This window comes from Melospiza georgiana, chromosome 20 (genome assembly GCF_028018845.1).
Source record: "Melospiza georgiana isolate bMelGeo1 chromosome 20, bMelGeo1.pri, whole genome shotgun sequence".
Classification (NCBI taxonomy): Eukaryota; Metazoa; Chordata; class Aves; order Passeriformes; family Passerellidae; genus Melospiza; species Melospiza georgiana.
Window position 1 is genome coordinate 9,666,557 of NC_080449.1, and position 18,153 is coordinate 9,684,709.

The 18,153-nt window shown below is 47.0% G+C and overlaps 1 protein-coding gene across 1 annotated transcript in view; it reads right to left on the bottom strand.

The window, feature by feature from the left end:
* The window catches only part of BRD3 (bromodomain containing 3), a 39,001-nt gene extending 29,371 nt beyond the window's left edge, over window positions 1-9,630 (bottom strand). Inside the window, exon 1 of the mRNA XM_058037982.1 lies at window positions 9,541-9,630. The gene's annotated coding sequence lies outside the window, so the exon portion shown is untranslated. The remainder of the gene's footprint in view (window positions 1-9,540) is intronic.
* Window positions 9,631-18,153: the final 8,523 nt, after the last annotated feature.

Sequence of the window (18,153 nt, forward strand, 5' to 3'; positions counted from 1 at the left end):
TTGGGCTTTTACATAAGAGATTTGGCATAGCTAGTGAAGTGTTTGGGATAACCACATGTCTGGGCAGACTCTGCTCGTGCCATTTTTCCCCCAGAGGGGAAAGGTGGAGACGCAATGGAATTGAATTATCTTGTGTGACCCACAGGGCTGAACCCACAGCACCTAACGGGGGGCAGAGCCAGGGAGAAACCAGACAGCCAAAAGATCCTGCTTGGAGCAAATTTTCCCTCCTATCCAGTGCACCGCACACTTATTTGGCAACTCCTACCATCTGTAGGGGTGACTGCAGCCCCCATGGAGCAGCAGCCCTGCAGCCTGGGACATCAGGCAAAAAGGAAGCACTGGGAAGGTGCTGGCACACAGCCACACACCATCCATGCTCTCAACGTGTCAGGAGCAGGACAAGGGGCAGGAGAGCTCAGGGAGGCAGGAATGTGGCTGAGGGCACACTGGAAGTGCAGTGCAAACCACAACACAGGCAGCAGCCCAGGCCTCTGGGATTCAGGAACCACTTCAAGCCTGATCCTGCAAAGTGCTCAGCAGCTTTCCCCTCTCACCCAGCTGCAAGGTCTCTGTGGCTCAGCACCTCACCACAGAGGGTTCTGCAGACTTATCCCCTGCAAGATACAACTAATTGGTCAATCAAGATAAATCTCTTTCTAAGGAAGATTTAAGCACAGGCAGGAACAAAGTTAAGCTCTGCACACTTTGTGGTTTCTCCACCTGAGTCAATTCCTTTTCCAGCTGTTAGAGAGAGGTAAAGTGATAAGGGAGGTTCAGTGCTGCACATCTGGAGCTGGAGACTCCTCTCAGGCTGATCAGAAGTGTGGGTGCTGGCACTGCCTCAGTCACAACAGCTGGGAGATCTGAGGGTGTCAGTGCCACCCAGAGCTGCAGAAGAACAGGATCCCAGCAAGGGAAATCCCACTGCACAAGGAGATCCTGATCTCTGCCATCACATTTCCTATAACAGCACAGAAAGAAACTGCAACCTGATCAAGAAGAGATATCTCCATGTTTATATGAAAAATGCCCAAGGAGTGGAAAACTTCTGGTGACCCCCAAATTCAAGGCTTGCTGAAGGGCACAGCAAAAAGACTCCACAGACTCAGTCACAACCTCTGCAGGCTGGGCAATTCTGCAAACTCAGAATTGGCACAAATTGCTAGATGCCTTCTTTGTTATTCCACCTCTCTCTGTTTCTGGAATTACTATCACTTAAAGCTTCACAGAGGGACAGAATCCACTCTTCCACTTCTACTCACCTCTGGTTTTGCATTCAAATCCACACTTCAAGGACAATCAGAAATACAAATCCATTTTCTCACCTGGGTTTGAACCACAATCACCCTTTCTAAGATCCTTCACATCAGCATCACCAACTGCTTTGAAAGTGGGAGACGAACTATGTGACAAACTGATGTTCCTTCAGCTTGAACTTGCTTGTAACAGGGAATCTCTGAATTCCTGCTTGCCCAGCCATCAGAAAATGCACATGGAGCAAAAGAAAAATCACTTGCTGAGAGTTGTTAAGAAGAAACCAGCCAGCTAAAAGTGCAGGAGCAACAGGTCCATCCTGGACACACCACCCCAGTGACAAGCAGCAGGCTGAGGCTGCTCATCATTTCAGAACTGGATGATAATGCTGAATAGTCTTAACCTGATACTCAGGGGCTCCAGCAGAAGTCAGCCTGGGGCTGCCTCTGCTTGTATTCCTTCAGGAAACAAAACTGGTGGATAGAAACAGATATAAACACTACCAAGCAGATAAACTGCAAGAGGAAGCAGGCAGCTAACCTACCCCCTCTGGGAGAAAACAAAACATAGAGAAAGGCAAGAGAAAGGAGGGATGAACAGAGTGAGGAGACAGAAGTGAAAGCTCCCTGTTTCATTCAGTTTAAAAATGTGATTGACCACAGGCTGCTGTTAAATGCTGGATCACACCCGGAATACTTGTCTGAACTACAGGCTAAAAGCATCACAACCCATCTCCTTCAGGGCTCTGCCTCCATATCTGATTTCCCACATTTCCCCTATTCCTTTACAGCCTCCCTTCTCCAACAGTGACACTCCTGAGCACTCATCCTGTGACTTCAGCAAACCATTCTGCCAATTTCAGGTCAGTACACTGTATTTCAGATAAATTATTAAAAACAAACCAAACTAACTGAAATGAGAACAAAAAAACCCACACACACTCTGGCCCTGTCCCAAGTTTCAGCCAATGCATGCACAGCAGCAGCATTTAGGTGCAGCCAGTAAAGCAGAACGTGGCAACACCCATACAGGGTCCAGAACTCCTAATGGGATTATTTTACATCTATACCCTCATTTTTTTGCGTTTTAAAAGGATGTGATGTGCACAGTTAAACATCTGAGTCCTGAAAAAGTCAGCCCTTCCTCTTTTCAATCAGCCTATGGTGCTCTGTGTACTTTTAGAGCACAAGGAAAAGCCTCAAACTCGCTCTGTTTGATTCAGCATGCAGTGAATAAAGGACACAGAGCCTCTCCACAACAGGTTTTGTCATGATTGTTTCTTTCTCTGCACTTTGATTTCCAAAAAGAGAGATTATTGGACAGAAAGCTTTTTGAAGAAAAGTCTAAAAAAAGGAAAAAAAAAAAGCCACAAGAGCTCAACTACTTCCCCGCTGGGCAGAGCATCTCTGAGCATCTGCTGTACCTGCACAGAATTACAAAACCTCCTGCTACAAGCCAGCCTGCTGACAGGTCGGACACCCCAGGCTGCAGGCTGGTTATCCCCCACTTGGAAAATGGGGATATCAATATTTCCACTGCCATCTGCAATTAAAGTCATTAGCCTTTTCCCACACATTTACAGATTAACTCCTTCTCAGTGTTATGGTTGCACCAATTTTAAAGAAAGGGGAAAAAAGAATCAAGAACACAAAGGAACTTGTATTTACAGAGTGTTCAAATACTATCACTGGGGTTTTTGGAAACAAATTCCTGACTAAGTACAACACTCCTTGTCATTGGAAGAAAGTGCAAAGCTAAAACTGCCATCTGCTTTATCCCTTTGCCCACACTGCAGCACTCTTTAAAAACATTTCTAAAAGATAAACCACAACACCCAAAAGGTCTTTAGTGGCACCTGCTAGGGAGGGGGGGTTAGATACAGTCAAATTCCACTTCCAGCTGAGTTTAAGAGGCTACAGAAGCAGGAAGATCACCTCCTCTTTACAAAACTAAGTACAGAAAGTACTCTGAGCAAAGTATAAAATACAGAGCCCTCGCAAATAGCATTTAATTCCTCTGTATTAGCTATTTAAAGAGTTGTTTCCTGCTCTGTGGAGCCAAGAACCTCCACTGCAGTTCTCCCTTACACCACCAGTTCTGCAAGGCCATATATCAGCGTTATTAATATGATTTACAAGTGCTACAGATGTTCTCCTTAGGGGCAGCTCCATGCAAACATAGACAGACTTCTAATAAACAGACCCAGATCCATCTGTTAACTTGTTTGAAGCATTTCACTGTACAGAGCAGAACCAAAGTGATTCATTAGAGAAATTATCTTCATCAACAAGTTCCCTTATACACTTCTTGTGCTCCAACACTTTCTCCTACTTAACTTTTAAATTTGTTTTTATGTATTTAAATGATTAAAGTTACTATTTTGAAAAAGAACAATTAATTTCAGGACAAAAAGCATTACAAGTGTAGTAAAAATGGATGAGCTGCCACTGGTTTAAATCATGCTCTGGGTTTACAACTACAGCACTGCACCTTTCCCATGCAAAGTCCACCTAAAATCAATACACAACAATCAAGTCAGTTTAAGGGGATGAAGGATGAAATGGAAGGGATTGAATTACCATGACATAAATATACTGCTTGTTAGCTGAGCCACAGTAACGTTAGAGCTGCTAATGGGGCAGGGTAAGAGCCCCACACGCCAAGGAATTACTGCAGCTCTGCAGGCAGAGCAGCCACTTGTCACAGCAGTCACCCTCCCATTGAAGACCACCACTCATCCCCTGTGCACACTCCCACCAGCTTGGCTTTATCTGTTTCCAAAGCAATTGAAGTGCCCTGTGTTTGAACAAGCACATTGTCCCGGAATAACTCCGTGTGTTAACTTAAAGCAAACACAGCCACACAAGCACAAAAGGCTCTATGGGCTCTGCTACTTCCGATGAAAAGTGATTTTGCTAAGGTTGGGTAGATCCATAAACTTGCTCAGCTATGCAAGGAAGTTCCAGGTCAGCTGAGGTGTGAACAAACTGTGGTACTTAAGCTGCTGTCGCTCCCTTAGAGAGCATCAAAGCAGTTTCTGAGCTTGAATTAAATCCCCAAACGGTCTGCAAAAAAGGGAAAAATTTGGATCTTAAAGTTACCCCTCCCTATGCAGGGAGCAGAGGCTGCTTATCCAGGAAAAGGGGGGAAGGTGCTCCCTACTGCCTCAGACCCCCAGGGAACAGTGCTGAGGACAGATGGACAGAAGGACACAGCCTCCCCAGCACAGCTCCTGCTGAGAGCACCCACGGCTTAGAGCACACAAGCCCTAAGCTGCTCAGAGCTCCTGCATATGGATGAAGCTCAAGTCCAAGGAAATATGACCATGGCAGTGTGGACACAAGCATCCCAATGGATTCCCTTGTGGCTTGTTCCTGCCCAGGAAAGGAATACACTGATCCAGAACACTCCCACTCACTCAGGTAAGCACTTACCCCAGGGGAAACTCAGAGGAATATTCCCTCTTCTCTTCACTGAAGTGCTGCACTTCAACATTATTTCACAGACCCTGAGCACGACTGTAGTAGCAAGAGAAAAGCTGTAAAAAGCAGTGCTTTCCAGAAGGAACAGCAAAAAGCAATGCTTTCCAGGAAGGAACAGCATTCTCCACTAAACTCAGACAATTCTTACACATGTGCTCCATTTACCACTTTCACTACAGCTCACAGCACAACACAGTTCCTAAACGAGCCTTGGTAAGCAAAAAGGCAGCTACATCCTACAGCCCCTCCCAGCAAAAAGCTCTGGACTGCAAACTCTGCACTTGCTTATAGGCAAACCAATGGACCAGGGCAGTTTTAGAAAACAGATTAATCTCAGCATGGCCATATCGATGGGTTTTGAGAAAGGGAGATCCCCAACCAGGCACCCTCTGTGAGGTTACACAAGGCTGAGCTGAGCAGTTGAAAAGACAAAGTACCAGAAGAAGAAATGTGCATTCTCTTCAATCCAAGCAGGGTTTGGTTCCTGCAGGAGAGTCAGCCACAATGAAGAACATCTCTGCCTGTACCTCTGTGCCAGTGCATGCTCTGCATGGATGGCACTGCAGCTGTGTCAGGAAAGCTCTCCAAGTACAAACCTCAAGAGTGGAACAGCAATCCTTTCCTGCCCCTGCTTCTCTCTCTTTAAAGGAAAGGCAGGAACAAACAGGATTATTCCCAAAGCAGACCAGTGTCAATCACATCCGAGTCTAAATCTCAAGGTTTGACAGTAAATGGGATCAGTGCAGACAGGGAAATTCTTCCAGATCTTTCCCTCAAGCACAGAAATTTCACCTCAGATTGTTTTTGCTACACCTGTTGCAATGCTGGTGGAGAGGAGAAAACCCTGCTCCCAGAAAAGAAGAGAAACTCCTCTGACCAGGTCATCCACACTGCTGAAACCCTTCCAAATGTGACAACATCTGCTGAAAAGAGACCAAGGCCTGGAAAGGTGCATAAGGAACACAAAACAGAGGTGAGTAGTTTCTTCAGTCAGTATCTAATCAAGAAGAAGGGAAAAGGACTGCTAGAAAACACAACACATTACAGAACATTTCTGCACTGCTCTCCAGAAGAATTTACATCCTTCCAACACTGGCTTTAGCAACAAGTGGGTTAAAGAGTTAGTGAAAGAAACAAAGTTTTTCACCTCCAACAAGCACTAATGATTGACAAAACAACCCTGATGTCGCAGTGAGATCCTGTGGAATGAAAAGCTGGAGATGCACAGACCCTTCCAAAATATCCTGACAGCTCACTGAGCAGCACAGCACACAATGGCTCCCTCCCAACTCCCACAACTCCACTGCTTGCAACACAGTTCTGGGCTACTACTAAAGAAAAACGTGGCAAATTGAAATAAAACAAAACCAAATCAAAAAAACCAACACTACATACAAAACAAAACATATGGCTCATGGTAATGATTGGGAAACCCACTGAGGATTAATGAATTTTGCAAATTAGCAAAGAAGGAGCAACCAGGATTAAAGAGAAACAATCAACAACACTGAGATGCAAAACACTCTCTGTTCATTTATTTAGCAAAGTGTAGCTCTGCCTGTGCTGAAAGCACCTGATAGCTTACCAAAGAAGACAGAGTAATATATTTTGTAAAAGTAATTAAGCCTTTGAAATATGAGACCATAGTACATCACTCAGCTGCTGCCGAGGAGAGGGATTTGACTCCCAAGTTGTTTGTGCTGTCAACAAGAGAGATCAGGCTCCCAGATTACTCCCGGGAGGAGGAATGAGATTCTAGGAGTGCAGCAGGGCTTGGCTGGAAACCCACACCCCACTGCACAAGTGCCTCCCCTCCACGGGAAATGGTAAATACTAGACAGCATCATTCAGAACATGCAGCAGGTAAAAGATGTGCCTGGGAAAACTCTGGGAAGCCCCAGCCCAGCGTGTGCACTGCCTTCAGCCTCACAGGGAGAAACCCTCAGCTCGGGCAGGCACGCCTGGCCTGCAAGTGAGGTTTGAGGACACCAAAAACCCCACTGGACTCACTCCACCTTAAGTGGTGAGTTCTAAACACACAGTTCTTAACTCAGCAAAGAGGCCTCTTGCAGGATTATTAAGAACTGTGATTTCTGTCACTGCACACAGCAGTGCAAAGACACAAGCAGCTATGAAGCCCACAGAAACATTTGCATTTGCAGACACTGACTAATAACAAAATCAGCCTTCTTTAAAGACAGGCACTGCAAGGGCAAGGCTGCCCAGCACGCTTACTGAGCTGGAACTCAGCCTTCAACATGCTTCTCCTCTAAATACTTATTAAATGACAAGAACTAAACTTTTTGTAAGCACTTTGGTGCTTCTATGACACCAGTTTTATTTCCAGAAGCCTAGTTTTTATGTGAAGATAACAGAACAAACACTCCAGAGTCAGCTTTAAAAACACCCCTCAGACACTTCACATTGCACGTGCATTCTTTCTTAATTTAAACTCTGCATGCATAGGTCACTACAACTAAAAAGCCTTTCAGTGCAATAGCTACTGTCTCAGCACTGGAGAGACAATATTGCAATCAAGCTTCTGCTGAAGATTGTATAAGACTGTTACCCCCTGCCCAACCCTTTTATTAAACATTGTCTCAAAACACTAAATAAGCACAAGTATTTTTATCCAGCGCAGACTAAAGAGAAAGAAATACACAATCTTAGCATTTCTTCTTTCCAAAAAGGAAGGCTTTGAGGTCTGGAGTTACTCTGTTTCAGCAGGAGCCTCCCGGGGTATTATTAAAAACTCCCCAAACTTCTGTGCTAAAAAAATGAGGCAGCCAGCAGTCTGCTAGTGCTGTGATCTGCAGATCAGGAGGCAGGACCTGCATTCACAGAACACTCAAGCACTGAGGGAGTTGTAAGCAATACAGATCATGGCTTTTTCTGCTTGTAAAGCAACCAAACTGCTTTGGGGACTTCTTGTTTGTTTTGATCGATGCATATTTATTCTGCACTTGTCACCCAGATCCTGCAGCACATATGGTAGTCACCAAGTCCCCTCTAATACCTTGGCTTAGCACTGTGTGAATTAAAGACAACAGTTTCAGCTTTAAAACTAAACTTCCAGTTTCATGTAGACACACCCCCAGCACACTCAGCCCGTACACATTAAAACAATTAATAAGCATATTAAAAACGTGCTTCTCTATTCCCAGCAAGGAACAGCAGGTGTGCTTTGCTAATTATGTCAGCTCCTAACCTGCTATTATTTACCAGTGTCAGGGAACTTAAGATGTAACAAAAAAAAAAAAAAAAAAAAAGGCAAACAAACAAAACAAAACAACCCCAAAACCTACATATAAAAGTTTGAAATATTAGCAAAGCCGCACATTTGCTCATCCAAACAAGTTTATTTTAGTAACTTTTGGTTCCTGAAGAAATCAACAGAAAGGAACATCCACACTCTGCGACTGTCACAGAACCTGACAGAACACATTCTCCACGTTGTCAAAAGTCAATTGTGGAGGAAAACACGTTCTGAATTAACACCCTGCGAGACCCAACCACGTAAAGACGCACACAGACCCGCGACCTGAACACTACAGCTTTGTTTGAAAGTGAAACCAAGCAGGCTACAAATAATGCTCTATCCCCAGCGCCCAGGGAGGTGCCAAACCCAAACAAGAAGTATAAACGGAGGAGAAGGACGGCTGAGTTTTGAAGTTTTACATTTTATTATCGGTAGCATTATTTATAGCGTGACACTTCTATATATAAATCTGCGATCTGCGTTTCTTTTTACACCTAGAAAGCGTATCAAGTTTAGGCAGCGAACCCTTGGGTTTCCATTTATTTGCAAAAGTTTGGTAAACACCGGATATTTACACGAGCGGAGCAGCTGGGTACACACACACACACACACACAAATAAATGCATGCGGACGCGGACAACACGCGAAAGGCGCACTTTCCAGCCCATCATCCGCTGCCTGCTCAGACCTTTTTCCAGCTCCCGAGCCAGCGGGGAAATGGCCGGAGCAGGCGGGCGCTGGCCCAGGGCTGGGGCCGCCCCGGGCTCCGCTCCGCGCCCGACACAAACGGGAGCCGGGACCCGCGCACCGCCGCCACCGGGGGCTGGAGCCTGCCTAGCACCCCCCTTCCTCCGCGCTATTTTTTAAATTTTCTTTTTTTTTTTTCCTCCTCCTCTTCCCTCCCTCTTTTTTTTTTTTTTTCCCCTCTTTCTTTTTTCCTTGTTTACAAGAGCCCTCCTTTTCTTCGCCCCTAATTTTCCCCTTCAAAAGATGGCGGGCAGAGAGAGCGAGCGAGGGAAAGCGAGCGAGAGAGGGGGAAGAAGAAGAAAAACCAAAAAAAAAAAAAAAAGAGAGAAGAGAAAGCAAGCAAAGCAAGCCCGTCCTGCGTTGGGGCGCGGGGCTCGGCGGGGCCGCAGCTGCGGCCGGGGCGTCTTCGGGCGCTCGGCGAGAAGGGGAGGGGGAGCAGAAGATGGAGAAGAAGCGGCAGAAGAAGAAGAAGAAAAGGGTGGGCAGGAGCGGCGGGGCCGGGAGGAAATCAATGGCCAGGCTGCAGCCAGCCCCGCCGCGCTTTGTTACAATTGTGGCGGCGCACAAAGGCTGCGGGGCCGCGGGGAGCGACGCGGGGCTCTCGCAACAAGAAGGAGCAGAAGAGAGGAGGGGAAAAAAAAAATAAAAAAAAAATTTCAGCATTGGCCTTTCCCAAGTGGGTTTTGCTTTCCTCCCCCTTCTTCCCCGGCCCCCCTCCCTCCAGAAACCATGGCCCAGTGCTAGCAATGCACACCCAAGCATCTAACAAATAAAGGGAAAGATTAAATAGATTACTTTGCCCCGGCAGCTCCAGCAACGTTTGCCTTACAGTCCCTCCAGTTGCTCTTCTTTTTATCCTCGGCAAGGCAGTATAATAGATGCGCTACAGCGCCCGAGCGCTCATGCGCCGGGGCGCAAGGCCATGTGGGCACCGTAGTCCCGGGCCGGGCCGGGTGAGAAGCGGCGGCCGCAGCCCGCACTACAAATCCCAGAAGCCGGCGGGTCCCCCCCGGCCCCCCTTGGCCTCCCCGGAGCGGCGGGCAGGGGACGGGAACGCAGGGGTGATGCCCCGGTCAGCGGGCGGCGGGGCCGCCCCACGCCGTGGCCCCGGCGGGGGAAGCGCCCGGCGGGGCTCGGCCCGGGGAAGCCGCGGCGCGGGGCCGCGCGGAGCGGGCGGAGGGCGGGTGTCCCCCGGGCAGACATGGCCGGGGAAAATCCCGGCTTCCCCCGGCCGCCCGCGTCGCGCCTCCCGAGCTGCGAGCAGAGCCTGAAAAGTGCGCCTGGAAACGCGCGTGGGACCCACGCGTGCTGCGGGAGGCCGAGCTGCAATCACAACTGCTCTCGCCCCCTTGTTTTTTTGTTGTGTTGTTTTGTTTGTATTTTCTTTTTTTTTTTTTTTTAATCGCGGTTTGCATTGGGTAATGCGCTCTCGCAGGTATTACGCAACAACTAATACGAGCTGCAATAAAAATAGCCCGCCGCCGATGCACGCTGGAGTAGAGAGCGGCCAAAAAAAATCCATCAAGGAAACCCACAGCCCGATGTAGTTTGCACTGGTTGGTTCATTTCATAACATTGTCAACTGCTGAAAACAACAGAAATTAATCTAACGTATACAATAACAACAATGTGAATTTCACCAGCACACCACCATAAAAGCATCAACAAACATCAGCGCTGTTAAAAACACTTCCAAGTAACAGACACACACAGCCCATGTCCTAAAGCAAATCCACAACTGCAAACAGAAGTTAAAACAAAAAAATTGTTATAAGCCAAAATATGGTTGAATTGCTGCAGAAAAAAAAAAATATAATAGAGCTGTTGGAAAATAAATGAGGGGAACATTTGAGTGCCAAGATGGAATAAGGCAGAGTGAAGGGATTTCTCTGTGGACACGTGTGCCAGCAGAGGCTGCCACGCTGCTGGTTCAGACAGCCACATGCTGATGCCAATTAATAAGTCCGTTTATTGTAACCATAAGGTGAAGGCAGTTTTACTAAAAGACCTTATTTCCAGAAGATTAGCTTTAGAAAAAAACAACCAATGGGACTGAAATTTCTCCAGAGGTATGATATAATCAGAAAGATTGTACAGGCTTAAGAGAATTCCATTTAGCCAGGCTTGCAGCTGCCTCAGGATGGAACCAATATTGTGCACATGCCTTAGCCAAACTCCCCCCTAAAAAGGCTTTTTGGCACTCAACTTCAAGGCTTGTGCAACTTCAGGAACCAGAAACTTGCTCACAACTCTAGCACTCTTGGATACATTTACTAAGGCAGCATTTGGTGTATCTGCATCAACACCCAAACCCCACTCTGGGTCAGTGTGTGAGACTTGGGTTTCCTTCCTGCCAGCTGACCCTTTTGACTTGACCACCAGGTACCCCAAAGTCACCTCCCCACCCAGAGCAAATGGTCTCTGCAGGAGCACAAACCATGCAAGCAGCAAGAAAAAATTATATTCTGGGTCTACTTAAGGACAACCACCACACTTCACAAGCTAGTGTTCACAAGCCTGATGGCCAAAAAAGAGGAAATCCCTTTAAAACACCACCTGAACTCTGCCCTGCCCACAATGTCCTGAATTCCAGATATCTGTGAGTAAGGGGAAGGACTTTTGAGCACTTTTTACCATTGTTCTGCTCTAAGCCCATTTTTAAGGCAATCTAAAAGATCACAAGTGTATCAAAGCATTGGAAAGCTGAAGGCAGCCAGGGCAGTTCTTTTGACTGCACTGTCCTGCTCCAGGATGTCCCTGATCCCACAGGGATAACCAGAGTAGGAATTCCTGAATGCCATAACATACACAGACACCAAATCATGAGCATGACCAAAGAGCCCCTAAATGAAAACTGCTGCAGCTCTAGGCATGGGGGCTGGGAAAAGTTGGCAGCTGAAGCTTTCCAAGGGAGGGGGCAGGGAGAAATGGGCTGAGCATTCATTATGAACACTTGGAAAAATGGACTCCATGCACTCTAAAGACTCTATTTCAGCTAAATCATAATCTGAAAGCTTAGGGTTTAAAAGTATTTATATTTTAGTTTAAGACAAACTCGTGCAACAAAAGAAGTGTTGGCTGCAATGTGAGACTTGGCAGAGCCACAAGGAGCTGAACAGGGGTCTCCTAATGCAAAGTGTTCAGCAACCCCAGCAACAGACACAGAGCAGAGAGAAATTGGGGAGTGCAGGCAGAAAGGCAGAGACAAGAGAAGCCAGAGAGCAGAAACTCTGTGAGAGCATTAAACTCTCCAAGCCAGCAGGGCACTCACCTCACAGTGAATGGGCACTGGGGTTTGATCCTCACTGCAAATCCACTGTCAGAGGCACAATGATGAAGGGTGCATCAAAACTGCAACCCAAAAGGAGTCTCCAATTACACCTTATCTGCCTTATCTCACCCAGGGTGGGTGTAAGAGAGTTTCATCCCAAATTGTCATGTTCATTATGCAGCAGGCTGAGCAGGCAAAACAATTCACGTGGGAAAGTGTCCCCAGAGATTTCACCACTATCAGCTTTCAACCTGGAACACAGCAGTCACTCACACACCTACCTGTAGGTCTGCAGACTTGTGCTTGAAGAACCCTGCTGCATCCTCCAAGGGATTAGGAAAGCAAACATATTTTGGGATCCCTAAAGCCTTCTTTATGCAAGGCAGTGAGTTTAGATAATGGTTTAGCCAAACAGGCACAGGCTGACTCAGTTTGAATAAGCCCCTCAGGAGGTACAGTGAAATCAAATCAGAACCATTTAAGCTCAAGTTACCAAAGCCAAAGTAAAAGCACTTCAACCGAGGAAGAGTTGTAATCTTTAAATTAAATTCTGAACTGATTTTGTCACACAGTTTCATGCACAAGATGTAGCAGGCTGCCTCTTCTGAGACACCTTAACACCAGCTTTTCCATAAAACAGGAACCTACAGCAGCAGCTCTTTATTTCCTCTACTCCCCAAGCTCAGAGGAGCATCCCAGATTCACCCAAAGCTTCTCAATTGGCCTCTGTGGTCTTTTATGCTGCACCTCCAGTTACCCAATTAGTGTCTTGTTAATGAACACCTGCCATGTATTTATTCCTGGCTGTTACAGTACTTTTTAACTTGTAATGCCCAGTGGTATCTACATCTATCTCAGAAGCTTTGTGCACAGGATTCAAAAAGAAAAATGTTATTTGTGCAAAACCAGAGTGGTTTTCAGGGCTGTTAAACATTGGCACTTTTTGCCTCTCTGGTCATGAAGTGTTGAGTGTTTTGAAACCCAGAGGGGATGGAAGCAGAAAAGGAGATACTTTGTGGGACAGATGAGTTTTGGGAGGATGGATCACACTCAGTGCTTTGTGTGACTGCATCCAACAGTATTTAGCAGGAATCAGGGGCTGCTGGGAACACCAGTTTTTCTGATCTTTGCCACAGGTACTTCCTGCAAGCTTCTGATTTTCACCTGTGCCTGTTCCACTATCACAACCACAGATTCCCACTGCAAGGGGAGATTACATGACTCAGATCACTCCAGTGTCAGGCAGAAGGGTGTTGAACACAAGGGGATAAATGCTCTTATTATAACAGAGACTCATCTTTTCCAATGATCATCTTCAGTGTAGTGGCAAGATTTCCTCGATTGAGTAAGTGTTATTCAGTAAGTTAAGGATGACAGGATTAGGGCAGAGGTTTGAAACAATAATTGCAGTTTGTTCTTCTGTAGTACCTTTCATCTGTGGAGTTCACAACAATGCAATAATCCTCCTAACAGCTTTTGTAAGTAAGGAAATATTATGACTCCTGTTTTTCAGCTGAGGAAGCTGAGAGGGAATATGATGATGCAGAGAATCACGGGCAGAGGCAGAATTGGGACTCAGCTCTTCTGACTCATTCTTTGTAGTTCTCAGAGCCTGGACACACCAGTTGGTGAGGCCACCCTGGCTCCTCACTCCCAGGAATGTCAGTGCCTGCAGGGCTTTGGATCTTCAGTGTTCCCTCTTCATCTGGAGAGGGGTGAGCAGAGCCCCCAGACTGGGAAGCCAGGATGTCTACAAGCCCCAAAAGGCACAGGAATGTGCTCTTTGAAGGGAAGACAGGAAAGAATTGAGCAACCCAAGACCTAAAGGATCTTGTATGTGTTCATCTGCAAAGAGGAGTTCTCATTGTGATCTGAATGGCGCTCTCAAGTCAGCCAATATCCAGTGGAGAGTCCAGAGGAGATTTAAAGTTTTTCCAGATTGAGTGTTCTCAATCCAGTGAAGCAGAGTTGAAGTGCTTCCACTGCAATGGACAGGAAGGGCATGAAGAGCCCACAAAATCTCCTGTCTATGATGTGTCTTACCAGCAGGCAGCAAAAAACTTTATTTGGAGGAGCTGGAGACTCCAGTGGGCTAAGATTTATATGTAAGGAAAGAGGCAGAGCAAAGGCCTAAACTGTTGTGAGAGAGAAGGACATGAGCACAGAATTTGGGAATGGAAAAGAAACTGCCCAGAAACTTTGGGCATAGTTAAAAAAGTTCCTTTGGAAATTACTTGCACCTGAATGGTTTTGCTGGACATTCAGTGTGATGTGGAGACCCAGCACCTGCTGGGAACACAGTGTTTGCACAGGTAAGCAAGGCTGTGAATGGTGTGTGTTACTGAGCTGGCAGATTAAAGCAACAGACACTGGAACATGCCAGAGCCCTCGAGGATTCCTCTGAGTTTCCTTACTTTTCCTCCTGCCCCCTCACAGAGACTGGAGAGAATGGCAGAGAGATCCTCTAACAGTAACACCTTCAAACATCTTGATCTGTAAATGACAACGAGTAATAAATAGATTTCACTAAAACTATTTCAGGGGTGTGAGTGGATTGCATTGAACTGTCCCCTCACTGTGGCTGCAGCCAAAGAACAAAGCTCCTGATTCACACAAGTGCTGAGAACCTGCTGCTCCAGTTGAAGTGGCTGGGAGAGGCAGGCTGTCATCACGTCTGGCAGTCAGAGCGTGTGTGACTCAGCCTGGGCTCTCAAAGCAGCAGCCTCAGTGCAGGAGCTTGGCTGGGGCTGCCACTGAGGGGGGATTTGTGCTGAATGAATTGCACATTGCAGGACTCCCAACCTGCTCTTCAAAATCATGTTTCTTAGCAGGTCTTTACTAACAAGGGTTTGATACGTGCAGTGTTCAATAATCTTACACTGAAATGAGTTCTTCAACTTCTTCCAGGCCCCTCATGCCTGGATTAAGTGTTTGTACACATCCCTCCCAAGGCAGGAAGATTCCAATCCTACCTGCTCTCCACTGGGCTAAGATTTCCTAGCTTTAAATGAACAAATGTTGGCAATGATGCAAGCAAGGCTTAGAGTGTAGTGGGGGAGGTAGAAATATCATCCTGGAAAAGGTTCAGTGTTTGTTTTTAAACCCCAGAAGAAACATATGAATGTGATGTATCTGGGATTTAGGGAAGGAAAAAAGCAGAGCAGAATGTCAGGAACCACCCAGAAACAGCTCTGTGTCAGGGATCAGCTGCTCTTTAGAAGCCTAAAAGATGCAGCAGGTCTCTCCTGAGCTCTTCCTCCCTGTTTCTGGAGCAGAGTGTAACACACAGCGAGTCTGTTCTGCACTTCCTCTGTCTGCTGAGGGGCCCAAGCAAATAAAAATGCGAACTGAGATTGCTAATTGTGCCAAAACATAAACACGGGCTCACACAGCTTGTGTGATTACTCACCACTACAAACCTCAGCACGAGCTGGTTTGCAGCAGGCAGGTCTAAAGAACAGGTCCAGGCTGTAGTGAAGTTCCTGGGAGCTTTTCCACAAACAATAATGTCCTTTGGGTCAGCTCTGGGTTAGCTCTGGCCTCAGTGCAACCTGGGACAGAATCACACATTGGTCACAGCAGGAGCCACAGCCTGAGCTCCTGACAGCCTGGAAAGCACCCAGAGGAGCCCAGTAACACTGGGAGCAGCCACTTCCTTCCAATCTGAGTAATTTTCCTCTCCTTTTCATCACCATGGGAAGCTGCTCTCCCACCAACACCTGGGACAAGTGTCTTTCCCAGTGCACTTGGCACATCCCCAAGCTCAGGCTGTTTGAAGCAAAGGGAGTGAAAGATTTGGTGAGGGAGAAGCCTGCCAAGCCCCACGCTTTTCCAGAGGTTGGACAGATGTCACATCCTGCTGATCCCAGCTGTGGAAGCCTGGCCAGGGAGCAAGAAAGACCCACACAGATTCATACCCATCAAGTGAAATTTAATCCAAATTTTTGTCTGTGCAGAGCCCTGGGGATGGATGTTCTGCAGTCCCACAGAAATGCCCCTGCTCGTGCTGTTTCTGCAAGCTCCATGCTATCAAAAACCCTGCCTGGCATGGAATCAGGTACTTGGCCAAAGGGAGTTTATCATACTTTAAACTAGTTTAAAAAAACACCCAGGACACTTAGAGGCTAAGGGGTTGTTTAGAATTACACTTAATTTGTAGTCAAGGCTACATTTTTCAAGTTCCAGAGAGGTATTATTCACAGCAGATAAGGATTTTTATACATGCAAATATATGTGTTTTCTACACACATACAACCATATTTACATGTATTTTCTACATATAAAAATATAGAAAATATATATTTTAAAAATATATAAAATATATAGAAAAATATCAGGCAAAAATTCCCAAAGCAGACACTGAGAAGCAAAATACAAACTTATCTCCAACATGAAAGAAACAAAAACCACTCTGCCACAAGCAAGTTCTATAAATAGCATTATACTGCTGATTTGCATTCTCCCATTTTATTTCATATTGTTTAAAATACTGAAAACATTAAGCCAAAGCCATCTGGAAGAATCAGCACCAGGGATTTAACTGGATTTGTTCCCTAATATTGTTCAGGGGGCTGTGCAGCTCTTCTGTGTTTTACCTCCCTGAGTTTAGAGGGCAGGGCTAATTCTCCAGATTTCTGCTGCAGGATTCCAGGCTGGAGGAGAAGGGCCTTGGCTTTACTACACCACAGTTTTTTTTTCATCTTTTCCTTTCTCAACTGCCACTAGAATTTTTGGAAGCCAAAACTCTTCCTGTGTTAAAGGGCCAGTGAATGACACACGTCTCCTTTGCTTCCCTCTTAAGTGAAAGCAGACTGCAACGTGTGGGTTCAGAAATAACCCACTGCTCTCCAGAGAAGTGCTTAAACACATGTTTAACTGTAACTGGGCTGTTTGGCCTTGATGAATTAAACACTTTTCTGAGTCAGGGCTTTTTGTGTGACGATATACTGAGAAAACCACCTTGCCTCAGATACCCTCTTGGTGTTAAAACGGGTCAAACATCAGCATTTAGAGTCACGGAATCGCTTGGGTTGGGAAAGACCTCCAGGATCGTAGAGTCCAACCTTTTGGTTGGTCATCACTTTGTCAATTAACAAATTTAACATCAGCATTTAGAGTCACAGAATCACTTGGGTTGGGAAAGACCTCTGGGATGGTTGAGTCCAACCTTTGATTGATCATCACTTTGTCGATTAAATAATTTTGTCAATTAACAAATTTAACATCAGCATTTAGAGTCACAGAATCACTTGGGTTGGGAAAGACCTCTGGGATGGTTGAGTCCAACCTTTGATTGACCATCACTTGATCAATTAAATCATGGCACTGAGTGCCACATCCAGTCACTCCTTGGAAACCCCCGGGGGATGGGGACTCTGCATTGGGCAGCTCCAATGTTTAATGTTTCTCCCTGATCCAATGTTTAACACCACTTTCCATGAAGAAATTCCCGCTGATATCCAGCCTGAACCTCCCCTGTTGCAGCTTGAGGATGACTCCCCACTCCCTGCCGTGGAGAAGATCCCGACCCCCCCTTTACAGACTTTATTATGGATATTACAGCCACTATTATATCCATTATTATAGCCATTACTGCCGTGCGAATGGGCCTGCCCTTCTCACAGCCGCTTTTATCGCTGTACATCCAACGGGGCCAGCTGCGGTCGCACCCCAACGACACCTAACCCCCTCCAGCCGAGCTCAACGGCCCCGGGGCGGCGGGAGCAGCGCCGTGGCCGCCGATCCCGGTGTGTACGGGAATGCCGCACCGGCAAGGATGCGGCCCGCACGGGCAGGGCGCTCCCCTCAGCGAGCGGGGAGCGGCAGCGGGCGCAGGGAGGGAAGGAGTGAAAGCAACAAGGGGAGGGTAAAGAGAGAAAAGAGCAAAGGGAAGGAAAAGAAGGAGGGGACGGAAAAGGAGGAGGGGAGGGAAGGGGCGGGCAGGACGCCACGGGGATGGGCTCCGCCCGTGCGCGCACTCGCGCCGCTCTTTTGGCTCTCGGGCCGCGCCGTAGCGCTCCCGGGAGAGAGCGGCATTGTGCGGCCTCCGGCCCCCTCCGCGCAGGCGCCGGGCCCCATTCCCCGCCTGGCGGACCCGGACCCGCCGCCGCCGCCGCCGCCGCGTCCCCCCCTCCCCT